The sequence below is a fragment of the Mobula birostris genome, chromosome 17 (assembly GCF_030028105.1).
Source record: "Mobula birostris isolate sMobBir1 chromosome 17, sMobBir1.hap1, whole genome shotgun sequence".
NCBI classification, from domain to species: domain Eukaryota; kingdom Metazoa; phylum Chordata; class Chondrichthyes; order Myliobatiformes; family Myliobatidae; genus Mobula; species Mobula birostris.
In genome coordinates, this window is record NC_092386.1 from 10,326,371 (window position 1) to 10,336,743 (window position 10,373).

The 10,373-nt window shown below is 40.8% G+C and overlaps 1 pseudogene; it reads left to right on the forward strand.

The window, feature by feature from the left end:
• The first annotated feature begins 491 nt into the window (after positions 1 to 491).
• LOC140211348 (sin3 histone deacetylase corepressor complex component SDS3 pseudogene) lies at positions 492 to 4,434 on the forward strand (annotated as a pseudogene).
• Positions 4,435 to 10,373: the final 5,939 nt, after the last annotated feature.

A 10,373-nucleotide genomic window follows, 5' to 3' on the forward strand; every position in this document is an offset into this window, starting at 1 on the left:
GACATGCAGAAACTGTAGGCAACAACTTTCTAACAGGAGCCCTGTGTTACCAGGTTTGATAATCCTTTCCTACCTGAATTATATTGCTCACTCCATAGCGATCATGTCTCCAAGATATCTGTCGAACATGCTCTGCATTGCAAGGATACTTTCACTAGTAGGAAGTCTAGGATGTGAACGCACAGTATCAGAATAAAGAAGCATTCTTTTAAAACTGAGATGCAGATGTGGTACCCGGTCGAGTACTGAAGACCTATGATATTCAACTGGCTGGAGTGTTCACTGAGATCGTTAACCCCTCTCTTTGGCAGTCTGAGATATCCACCTGCTTCAAGCAAGCTTCAATTATAGTGGTGCACAAGAAGAGTCTAGTGACCTGCCCCAATGACTATCATCCAGTAGTGTTTACATCCACTGTCATGAAGTGTTTTGAGAGGAAGATGATGAAGCATGTCAATTCCTTCTGAGGAGCAACTTGGATCCGCTCCAACATGCCTACCGTCTCAACAGGTCAACAGCAAATGCCATTTAGTCCCCTTCCCTACTCACTTTATGACTGTGAGGCGAAGAACAACTCCAATGCCATATTTAAGTTTGCTCATGACACCAGTGTCATTGACCGAATCAAAGGTGGTGATGAATCAGCATATAGGAGGGAAATTAGTGCCACAACTACAACCTCTCACTCATTGTCATTAAGCTGATTATTGACTACAGAAGGAGGAAAACCGATGTCCATGAGCCAGAGGTCTCATCAGGGGGATCAGAAGTGGAGAGGGTCAGCAACTTTAAATTCCTCTGTGCTATCATCTCATAGGATCTGTCCTCAGTCTTCCAGATGTCATTAGAAAGAAAGCACAGAAGTACCTCTACTTTCTTAGAAGTTTGTGAAAACTCAGCATAAAATATAAAATTTTGCCCAATTTCTATAGATGTGCAGTGGAGAGTATACTGACTGGTTGCATCACAGCCTGGAATGGAAACACCAATGCCCCTGAACAGAAAGGCCTACAAAAAAGTATCGGATTCAGCACAGCAAATCACAGATAAAGTCCTCTCCACCACTGAGCACATCTGCAAGGAACACTGTCCCAAGTAAGCAGCATCCATCATCAAGGATGACCACTATCCAGGTCATACTCTCTTTTCATTTGTGCCATCAGGAAAGAGGTACAGGAGCCTCAGAACCTATGCCACCAGGCTCAGGAAAGTTATTACCCCTCAGTCATCAGGAAAGAGGTACAGGAGCCTCAGGACCCATACCACCAGGCTCAGGAACAGTTATTACCCCTCAACTATTGGACTTTTGAGCCAGAGTGGATAACTTCACTCAAATTCATGCACCCCAACACTGAACTGTTCCTATAATGTACAGACTCACTTTCAAGGACTCTACATTTCAATTGTTGATATTTATTGCTTATTTATTTAGTATTACTATTTTATTTTTTATTCTTTTCTATTTGCACAGTTTGCTGTCTTTTGCACATTGGTTGTTTGTCCATTTGTGTGTGTTTTTTTTTCATTACTTCTACAGTGTTTCTTTGTATTTACTGTGAATACTTGCAAGAAAACTATTCTCAGGTTTGTATATGGTGATATATGCAAATGTTCTTTGATAATAAATTTACTTTGAACTTTGAACTGCGTGGTTTTGATTCTAGAATGTCGGGGCAGAAGTGTGCGTAGTTGCAATTGATAAGGAGAAGGTACTTAGGAAGCTGAAAGACTGAAGGTACGGTACCGTATAGCCTACATTACAATAGGGACTACTTTATGTTTTAGTAACACGTCATTGCATGCGCTATTAGGCGCGTATTGATCTGTACATGCGTGCTGAGTTCGGATTATGCCAGTAAAGAACCATGAGCCTTATTTCCCGTCTCCAGCGTTTTTATTAATAGCATAGTTGTGTAACCAGGCCACATACACAACAAATTGGCGATGAGAATTATGAACCTACATCTTATTGGAACGCCGGGTTTTAGCTGATAATGACACTTAGAGGATGGGCGCAAGGAACGAGCCGAGGTGGGGGTCAAGGAGCAGGAGAAGGAGGCAGAGAGAGGCTGTGAGTCTGAAAGGAAGCAGCAGCACAGCCGGGGTCGGGAACGTCGGGAGACCAAAAGACGCAGTCGGAGCCGCAGCACGTTCAGGCAAGACCACAGCCAGCGCTGACCCCCAGGGGCTGAGGGTCTGCCTGCCCCAGAAGGGAGATAAAAAAGAGCGACACGCGCATCTAGACGGAGTGCGCTCGTTACGCTAGCAAAAAGGACACATGAGTAAAAACATTGAAAACAAGGGGAGAACGGGGCTAAATTAACATAACAAAGATGTCGATGATTGGAACCATTACAACATTTGATAGTGGCATTGAAGACTGGGCAACTTACATTGAAAGAGTGGAGTTGTATTGTGATGCTAACGGTGTTAATGATGAAAAGAAAGCCAACGTCTTACTCAGTGTTATGGGAGCAAAAACATACGGGCTGCTATGGAGCTTGTTAAGCCCTGAAAAGCCAGCTGACAAAACGTTCAAGCAAATAGCAGACACTCTCCAACAGCATTTAAACCCCAAACCACTGGTCATTGCTGAAAGATTTAAATTTCACAAACGGAATCAGAGCAAAACTGAAAGCACTTCTGAATATTGTGCTGAATTGCGCAAATTATCAGAACTTTGTCAATTTGGACCTGGTTTATCAGATGCATTGAGGGACAGGTTAGAGTGTGTCATGCATTGTGAAACCACACAGAAGAAGCTCCTGTGTGAAAAAGACCTTACATTAGAGAAGGTGCTGAACATTGCAATATCAACGGAAACAGCAGCATGAGGTGCTTCTGAGATACAGCAAAAATCTCTGGAATATGCTACAAATAAAATGTCACTGAACAGAAATGAAGGGAAGAAATGTTACCGTTGTGGGAACATGTCACATGACCCTGATGACTGTTGGTTTAAAGACAAAGATTGCAGAAACTGTGGCAAACAGGGCTGCATTGGCAGAGTATGCAAAGCTAGTAAACAGCAGGAAGAAGGCAAAATACAGAGAAACAAGAAGCCCCAGAAAGGAAAATACAACAATGTACACAAAATGAAAGAAAGCAGTTCTGATGAAAACAACTCAGACAAAAGTGAATTGTCTTGTCTGCAACTTCACAGCGTGAAAGAGATAGATGATCGAAGAGTGGCAAGCGTGAGACTGAAAATGGAGTTGGACACAGGCTGAGCTTTAACAGTGATCTCTGTACATGACTACAAACGATTGTTTTCTCACATACCTCTGAAACGAACTAAACTATTGCTAAAGACTTACACAGGACAGAAAGTGCATCCCAAAGGTAAAATTAAAGTGACAGTGACCTACGGAGACAAAACACAGCAGCTGAACCTTTGTGTACTGAAATTGGAGGACCACCGTTTCCTGAGACATGAATGGCTCAGGAAAATCCAGTTGGATTGGCACACCATTAACGCACTAGTTGTGTCAACAAAGGAGGGCGGCTCGGCGGGGAAGATTTCCAGCTCTCCTCTCACCCATTGTTGACTATTACAATGACGAGGAGGAGCTAGGCAGCATTGACGATGAGGACGAACGCAATATCCATGGCCGCAATTCGGGTGAAGATACAGAGGATGCAAGTGAGACAGATATTGGCAATAAGCAGGATGATGAAGACTACCTGGAAATAAAAGAGCAAATGTACCAGGAGAAATTGACATCCCTCAAAAGAGAGCTACAGCAGTTACAGGAAGGCACTTTGCAGGAGTATCAGAAAAGGACGAAGAAACAAGATCAACAATAGATGGAAAGAATACGAAATGCAGAGCTTTTTCTGCAACTGGAGACAGAACAAGTGGAAAGAAATTATATTAAAGAGAAGAAAGCAGCAGTGAAGGAACTTGAAGATAAAAAGATTGAGTTAGAAGAAAAGAAAAAGATGATCGAGAATGAGAGGCTAACAGTGGAACTCACAGGAGATTCTATGGAGGTAAAGCCAATAATGACTAGAAAACTAAGGAGGAGACCTAATGACCCTGTTTCAGTTACAGACAAAAGATTGAAACCTGCACCTGCGCAGTTAAATTACTTGTTAACAGATGAACAGATAATGGAAGATCTGTGAACTCTCAACAAGCTTAAATCTCCATCTTCTCCTGAGCATCTTCCCAGCACTCCTGCTGAATCACCAGCATGAAGATATGAAGAACGAATAGAAGATGGAAAGTTATATTACAATAAGAGATGGTATCATAATGGTTAGGCTTCCTATTTGGAATATAAGGAGAATACGAAGATTGGTTGTGTAATTAGCTCAGTTGGAACAAATGAGATATGGGTAAGGAAGACAAGTGATAGCACAAAGATGCGTGTACATCTAGGACAGCTGCACAGAGGAGTCTTCATTATACGGAGGAGATCTGCTGCCTAGAACTCTTCGCAAGTTGGAGGCCGCACATCTTCTTAATACCCTATGCTCAGAGGTCAACTTTTCATGACTTTTATATGGAAATCTGTATTAAAACAAACAATTTTATTGACAGACTGAAGTACACACTATTTGAAGACACTTTCCAATGCCATCTTAGTTTTGATGATTGTACATATTTTTAAGAATAACATTTACCTTTTCACGGATTTCACTTTGCTTTTGTCATCTTTGCAATATGGAGGTGACTGCTCTTTATGGCTGGAACCTGCCAATTTGTGGATTGTTTAATCTATTCCAGACAATAGAGTGAAAACCTATTTGCTTCAGTGCCAGACAATCTAGAGAAGACACCCCCAGAGACTTGAGTTATAAATGGGTCTTAGACCAAAAGTAAGAAAAAAGGCTTGTTATACTTTGATATTATTATATTACTTTGTTATAATTTGATACTATTAAGTTGCCAAGTAATCAAATGGTAGGCGTTTGTATGTAAGGGTAAACATATTTGTTTAGCATAATGCCCCAGTAAAGAAAAGTTGATACACTATTAAAATAAAAGCGGAGGAGTGTACCTTATAGCCTACATTATACAAAGGGACTACTTTATGTTTTAGTAACATGTCATTGCATGCGCTATTAGGCGCATATTGAGCATACGCTATTAGGCACGTATTGATCTGTACATGTGCCGCATTCGGGTTATGCCAGTAAAGAACCATGAAACTTAGCTCCCGTCTCCAGCATTTTTATTAGTAGAATTGTTGTGTAACCAGGCCACATACACAACAGGTACATTGCTCACCTGGACCAGATGAATGACACCCCAGGGTTCTGAAAAAGGTAGAAGAGATTGTGGGGGCATTAGTTGTGATTTTTCAGAAATTGCTAGATTTAAGAATAGTTCCGGAGTAATGGAAAATTGTAAATGTCACTCCATTCTTTAAGAAGAGAGTGAGGCAAACCATAGGCCAGTTAACCTGACTTCATTGGTTGGGAAGATGTTGGAGTCCTTTATTTAAGATGAGGTTTCAGGGAACTTCAATGCACTGACAAAATAGGCCAAAATCAGCATGATTTCCTTAAGGAAAAATCTTGCCTGACAAATTAGTTGGAATTCTTTGAGGAAATAACAAGCAGGATAGATGAAAGAGAGTCAGTGGATGTTGTTTACTTAAATTTTCAGAAGGCCTTTGACAAAGTGCAGCATGTAAGTCTATTAAACATGAGAAATGCCCATGGTATAGCGGAAAGATACTAGCGTGGATAGAAGGTTGGCTGACTGGTGGGAGGCAGACAATCTTGTTGGCTGCCGATGACTAGTGGTGTTCCACAAGATGGTTGTTGGGACTGGTTCCCTTCAAATTACTTGTCAACAATTTGGATGAAGGGATTGATGGCTTTGTGGCCAAGTTTGCAAATGATATGAAGATAGGTGGAGGGACAGGTAGTGTTGAGGAAGTAGAGAGTCTGCAGACTTATACAGATTAGGAGAATGGGCATATAAGTTGCAGATGGAATAAAGTGTAGGGAAGTGTATGGTCTTTGGTAGAAGGACTAAAAGCATAGATTATTTTCTAAATGGGGAGAAAATTCAGAAATCAGAGGTGCTCATTATAGTGTTGAATCTACATAATGGCTCTAGGCCTGTACTCACAGAATGAGGGGGTATCTTATTGAAACCTATCGAATATAGAAAAGCCTAGGTAAAGTGGATGTGGAGAGGATATTTTTCACAGTGGGAGAATTTAGGACCAGAGGGCACAGCCTCAGAAAAGAAGGAGGTCCCTTTAAAACAGAGATGAGGAGGGAATTTCTTTAGCTAGAGTCTGTGAACCTCTGGAATTAATTGCTGCAGAATTAATTGCAGTCATTGGGTATATTTAAAGCAGTTTGATAGGTTCTTGATCAATAAGGGTATCACAGATGATGAGGAAAGCCAGGAGAATGAGTTTGAGAGGGATAATAAATTAGCCATGATGGAATGGTTGAGAAGACTCAATGGGCCGAATTGCCTAACTCTGCTCTTATGTCAGCATCCATCATCAGAGATCCCCACCACCCAGGTCATGCTCTCTTCTCGCTGCTGCCATCAGGTAGAAGGTACAAGAGCCTCAGGACTCACACCACCAGGTTCAAAAACAGTTACTACCCCTCCACCACCAGGCTCTTGAATAAAAACAGACTGACTTGTCCCAACATTGAAATGTTACTACAACTGAGGATCTTACTGTAAGGTCTCTTTATTTCATGTTGTCTTTATTTATTGCTTTTTTATATTTGCAATTTCATATCTTGTTGTCTTCTGCACTCTGGTTGATCTTTCACTGATCCTGTTGTAGTCACTATTCTATAGATTTGCTGAGTACGCCCACTAGAAAATTAACCTCGGGGTTGTATATGGTGACATATATGTACAATGAAAATAACATTTACTTTGAACTTTGATCTTTTACTGAACTATGCTAACAAGAACTTGCATCATGGTGGAATTGTAAGATATGCATTTTTAGTTTTTGTTCTATTACGTGCAAATTGTTCAATTAATTTTGTTCGTCTTCTTTAAACTGCATGTTTTTAGTGATTTACCATCTATGCCCTGCAGCTACAGAGTGACATTTTCATTTCATTGCTCCCTGATATTCATTCCGAAATTTATGTTTAATTTATATTTTTCTTGTGAATGTTTCTTATATGATACTCTGCACCTGTGACGCTGAAGTAAATTTTTTCATTGCACCTGTGAATATGTGTACTTGTGCAGATGACAATAAACTTGATTTGACTTTGATCCTCACACTTTCTCACTCATGTTGTCAAATAATTTAGTGAGATATTCTTCAGTTTGTTTCTTTTAACAAATGCATTAATATCTTGGCAGCAATAGAAACAGGACTGTGAGTGTAAGATGTCTTGAGCATCAATGGGAAGAAATTTGATAAGTTCAATGCAGCATTTAATTAAATAACACAATATGGATGCATTTGAAATGCCTTTAGGAGGACTTGGCAGATTTTGGCACTTAGAGACCAGAAGAAAATCTTCCAAATTCTTAAAAATCTTCTGAACTCAAACATATTCTTCATGGTTTTTTTATTGCGGTGAGAATATCTATGCTAATTATTTAGAGATTCACATCCATGTGATAGACTTCAGGGCTTTCTCACTTCACTCCCAGTTATCCCACCTGATACTTATTTATTTTCTTGTTAAGTAACTTGTCTACGCTTCAGTAAGTTTTCTGCTTGCATGCTGCTGATGCTATGAACCTCCCAGCCCATGAATTTTCATCAGTTGAAGTTGATGGACTGAAAATTATGGTCCAGTGGTTTTCAATATCACCCATTACTGTCTCCTCTGCCCCAGAACCCATTTAGTTGTATTAAAGGAGGGCCATATTTCCATTTCAGTCACAAAAGTGTGGAAGCTTCAGTCTGAATGGCCATACACCCAATCTTCTATCCCATGCTAGTATCTTTCCTGTAATACCAAAGGTTCTTATCTTGTTCAGCAGTATCATGTGCGTCAGAGCCCTTCTGAAAATCTAAATAAAAAACTTCCAATGACTCCTTTGTCTATCCTGCCTATTATTTCCACCAAGAATTCCAACAGATTTGTCAGGCAAGACTTCCCCATAAGGAAACCATGCTGACTTTGGTCTGCTGTATCATGTTCCTCCAAGCACACTGAAACCTTACCCTTAATAAAGCACTGCACCACTGAAGCCAGGCTAGCTGGCCTATAATTTTGTGTCTTTTTGCCTCCCTTCCTTTTTAAGGATTCGAGTGACATTTACAATTTTCCAGTCCTCTGAAACCATTCCTGGATCAAGTGATTCTTGAAAGATCATGACTAATGTCTCCACAATCTCATCAGCTACCTATTTCAGAACCCTGGTGTGTAATCCATCTGGTCCAGGTGACTTATCTGCTTTCAGACATTTCAGCTTCCTAAGCACCTTTCTGCTTAGTAATAGCAACACACTCCATTCTGCATTGATACTCTCGAATCGAAACAAAGCAGTCTTAACTTAATTAGCAACATGACTGAATCCCATCACCAAAGGAATGGATAACACATTTAGAGGGTTCTGTAATGGGTAGTTAAAACTACCCAATGCATCAACGGTGCCAGTCTACCTGCTTTCAGGGACACACATGCAGAGAGATGGTGGAAAAGGGCCAGTACCATCAAGAAGGATCCCAACCACCCTGCTCACGGACTGTTTGTCCCACTCCCATCAGGGAGGAGGCTATGTAGCATCCATGCCAGAGCCATCAGATACAAAAATAATTGCTTTCCCCAACCAGTAAAGCTAATCAACACCTTTACCCACTAGCCCAGTCTCCACACACCCCCAACCATCACCACAACTTTATAATTTCCTGTCAATCACCTTATATACCAACACTTCTGTGCCTCGTGTCACTTTATGTCCACACAGTCAGTCTGTGTATGTAAGCTAATCTTATGTATGTATACTTACTGTGTTTTTGTGCTTATTGTGCTTTTTTATGCTGCAAAGGATCAGGAGTAACAATCATTTTGTTCTTCTTTACACGTGTAAAATCACGAATGACAATAAACAGTCTTGAATCTTGAATCTGAGATTTCAGAAGCTGCAGCTATTTCTGGATGACATAAAACACTTTCACACACTGTGCAAATTAGTTGCTGGCTTCATTTGCCAGCTGCTGTAATTCTCCATGGAACTGTAACTCTGACGCTCTGCTCCGCTCCCCCTCCACTGCTCCATGGAACAGAAACAGTCCTCAGCGAAGGGTCAGCAGTGGAAAAGGTGAGCTGTTTGAAGTTTCAGGGAGTATATAGTATATCAGTATATAGAGGGACCAACTAGAGGGCATGCAATATTGGATCTCCTGTTAGGAAACAAATTAGGGCAAGTGACAGAAGTCTGTGTAGGGGAGCACTTTGGTTCCAGTGATCATAACACCATTAGTTTCAATTTGATCATGGACAAGGATAGATCTGGTCCTAGGGTTGAGGTTCTGAACTGGAAGAAGGCCAAATTTGAAGAAATGAGAAAGGATCTAAAAAGCGTGGATTGGGACAGGTTGTTCTCTGGCAAAGATGTGATTGGTAGGTGGGAAGCCTTCAAAGGGGAAATTTTGAGAGTGCAGAGTTTGTATGTTCCTGTCAGGATTAAAGGCAAATTGAATAGGAATAAGGAACCTTGGTTCTCAAGGGATATTGCAATTCTGATAAAGAAGAAGAGGGAGTTGTATGAAATGTATAGGAAACAGGGGGTAAATCAGGTGCTTGAGGAGTATAAGAAGTGCAAGAAAATACTTAAGAAAGAAATCAGGAGGGCAAAAAGAAGACATGAGGTTGCCTTGGCAATCAAAGTGAAGGATAATCCAAAGAGCTTTTACAAGTATATTAAGAGCAAAAGGATTGTAAGGGATAAAATTGGTCCTCTCGAAGATCAGAGTGGTCGGCTTTATGCGGAACCAAAGGAAATGGGGGAGATCTTAAATAGTTTTTTTGCGTCTGTATTTACTAAGGAAGCTGGCATGAAATCTATGAAATTGAGGGAATCAAGTAGTGAGACCATGGAAACTGTACAGATTGAAAAGGAGGAGGTGCTTGCTGTCTTGAGGAAAATTAAAGTGGATAAATCCCCAGGACCTGACAGAGTGTTCCCTCGGACCTTGAAGGAGACTAGTGTTGAAATTGCGGGGGCCCTGACAGAAATATTTAAAATGTCGCTGTCTACGGGTGAAGTACCGGAGAATTGGAGAGTGGCTCATGTTGTTCCGTTCTTTAAAAAAGGATCAAAAAGTAATCCGGGAAATTATAGGCCGGTGAGTTTAACGTCAGTAGTAGGTAAGTTATTGGAGGAGTACTAAGAGACAGAATCTACAAGTATTTGGATAGACAGGGGCTTATTAGGGAGAGTCAACATGGCTTTGTGCGTGGTA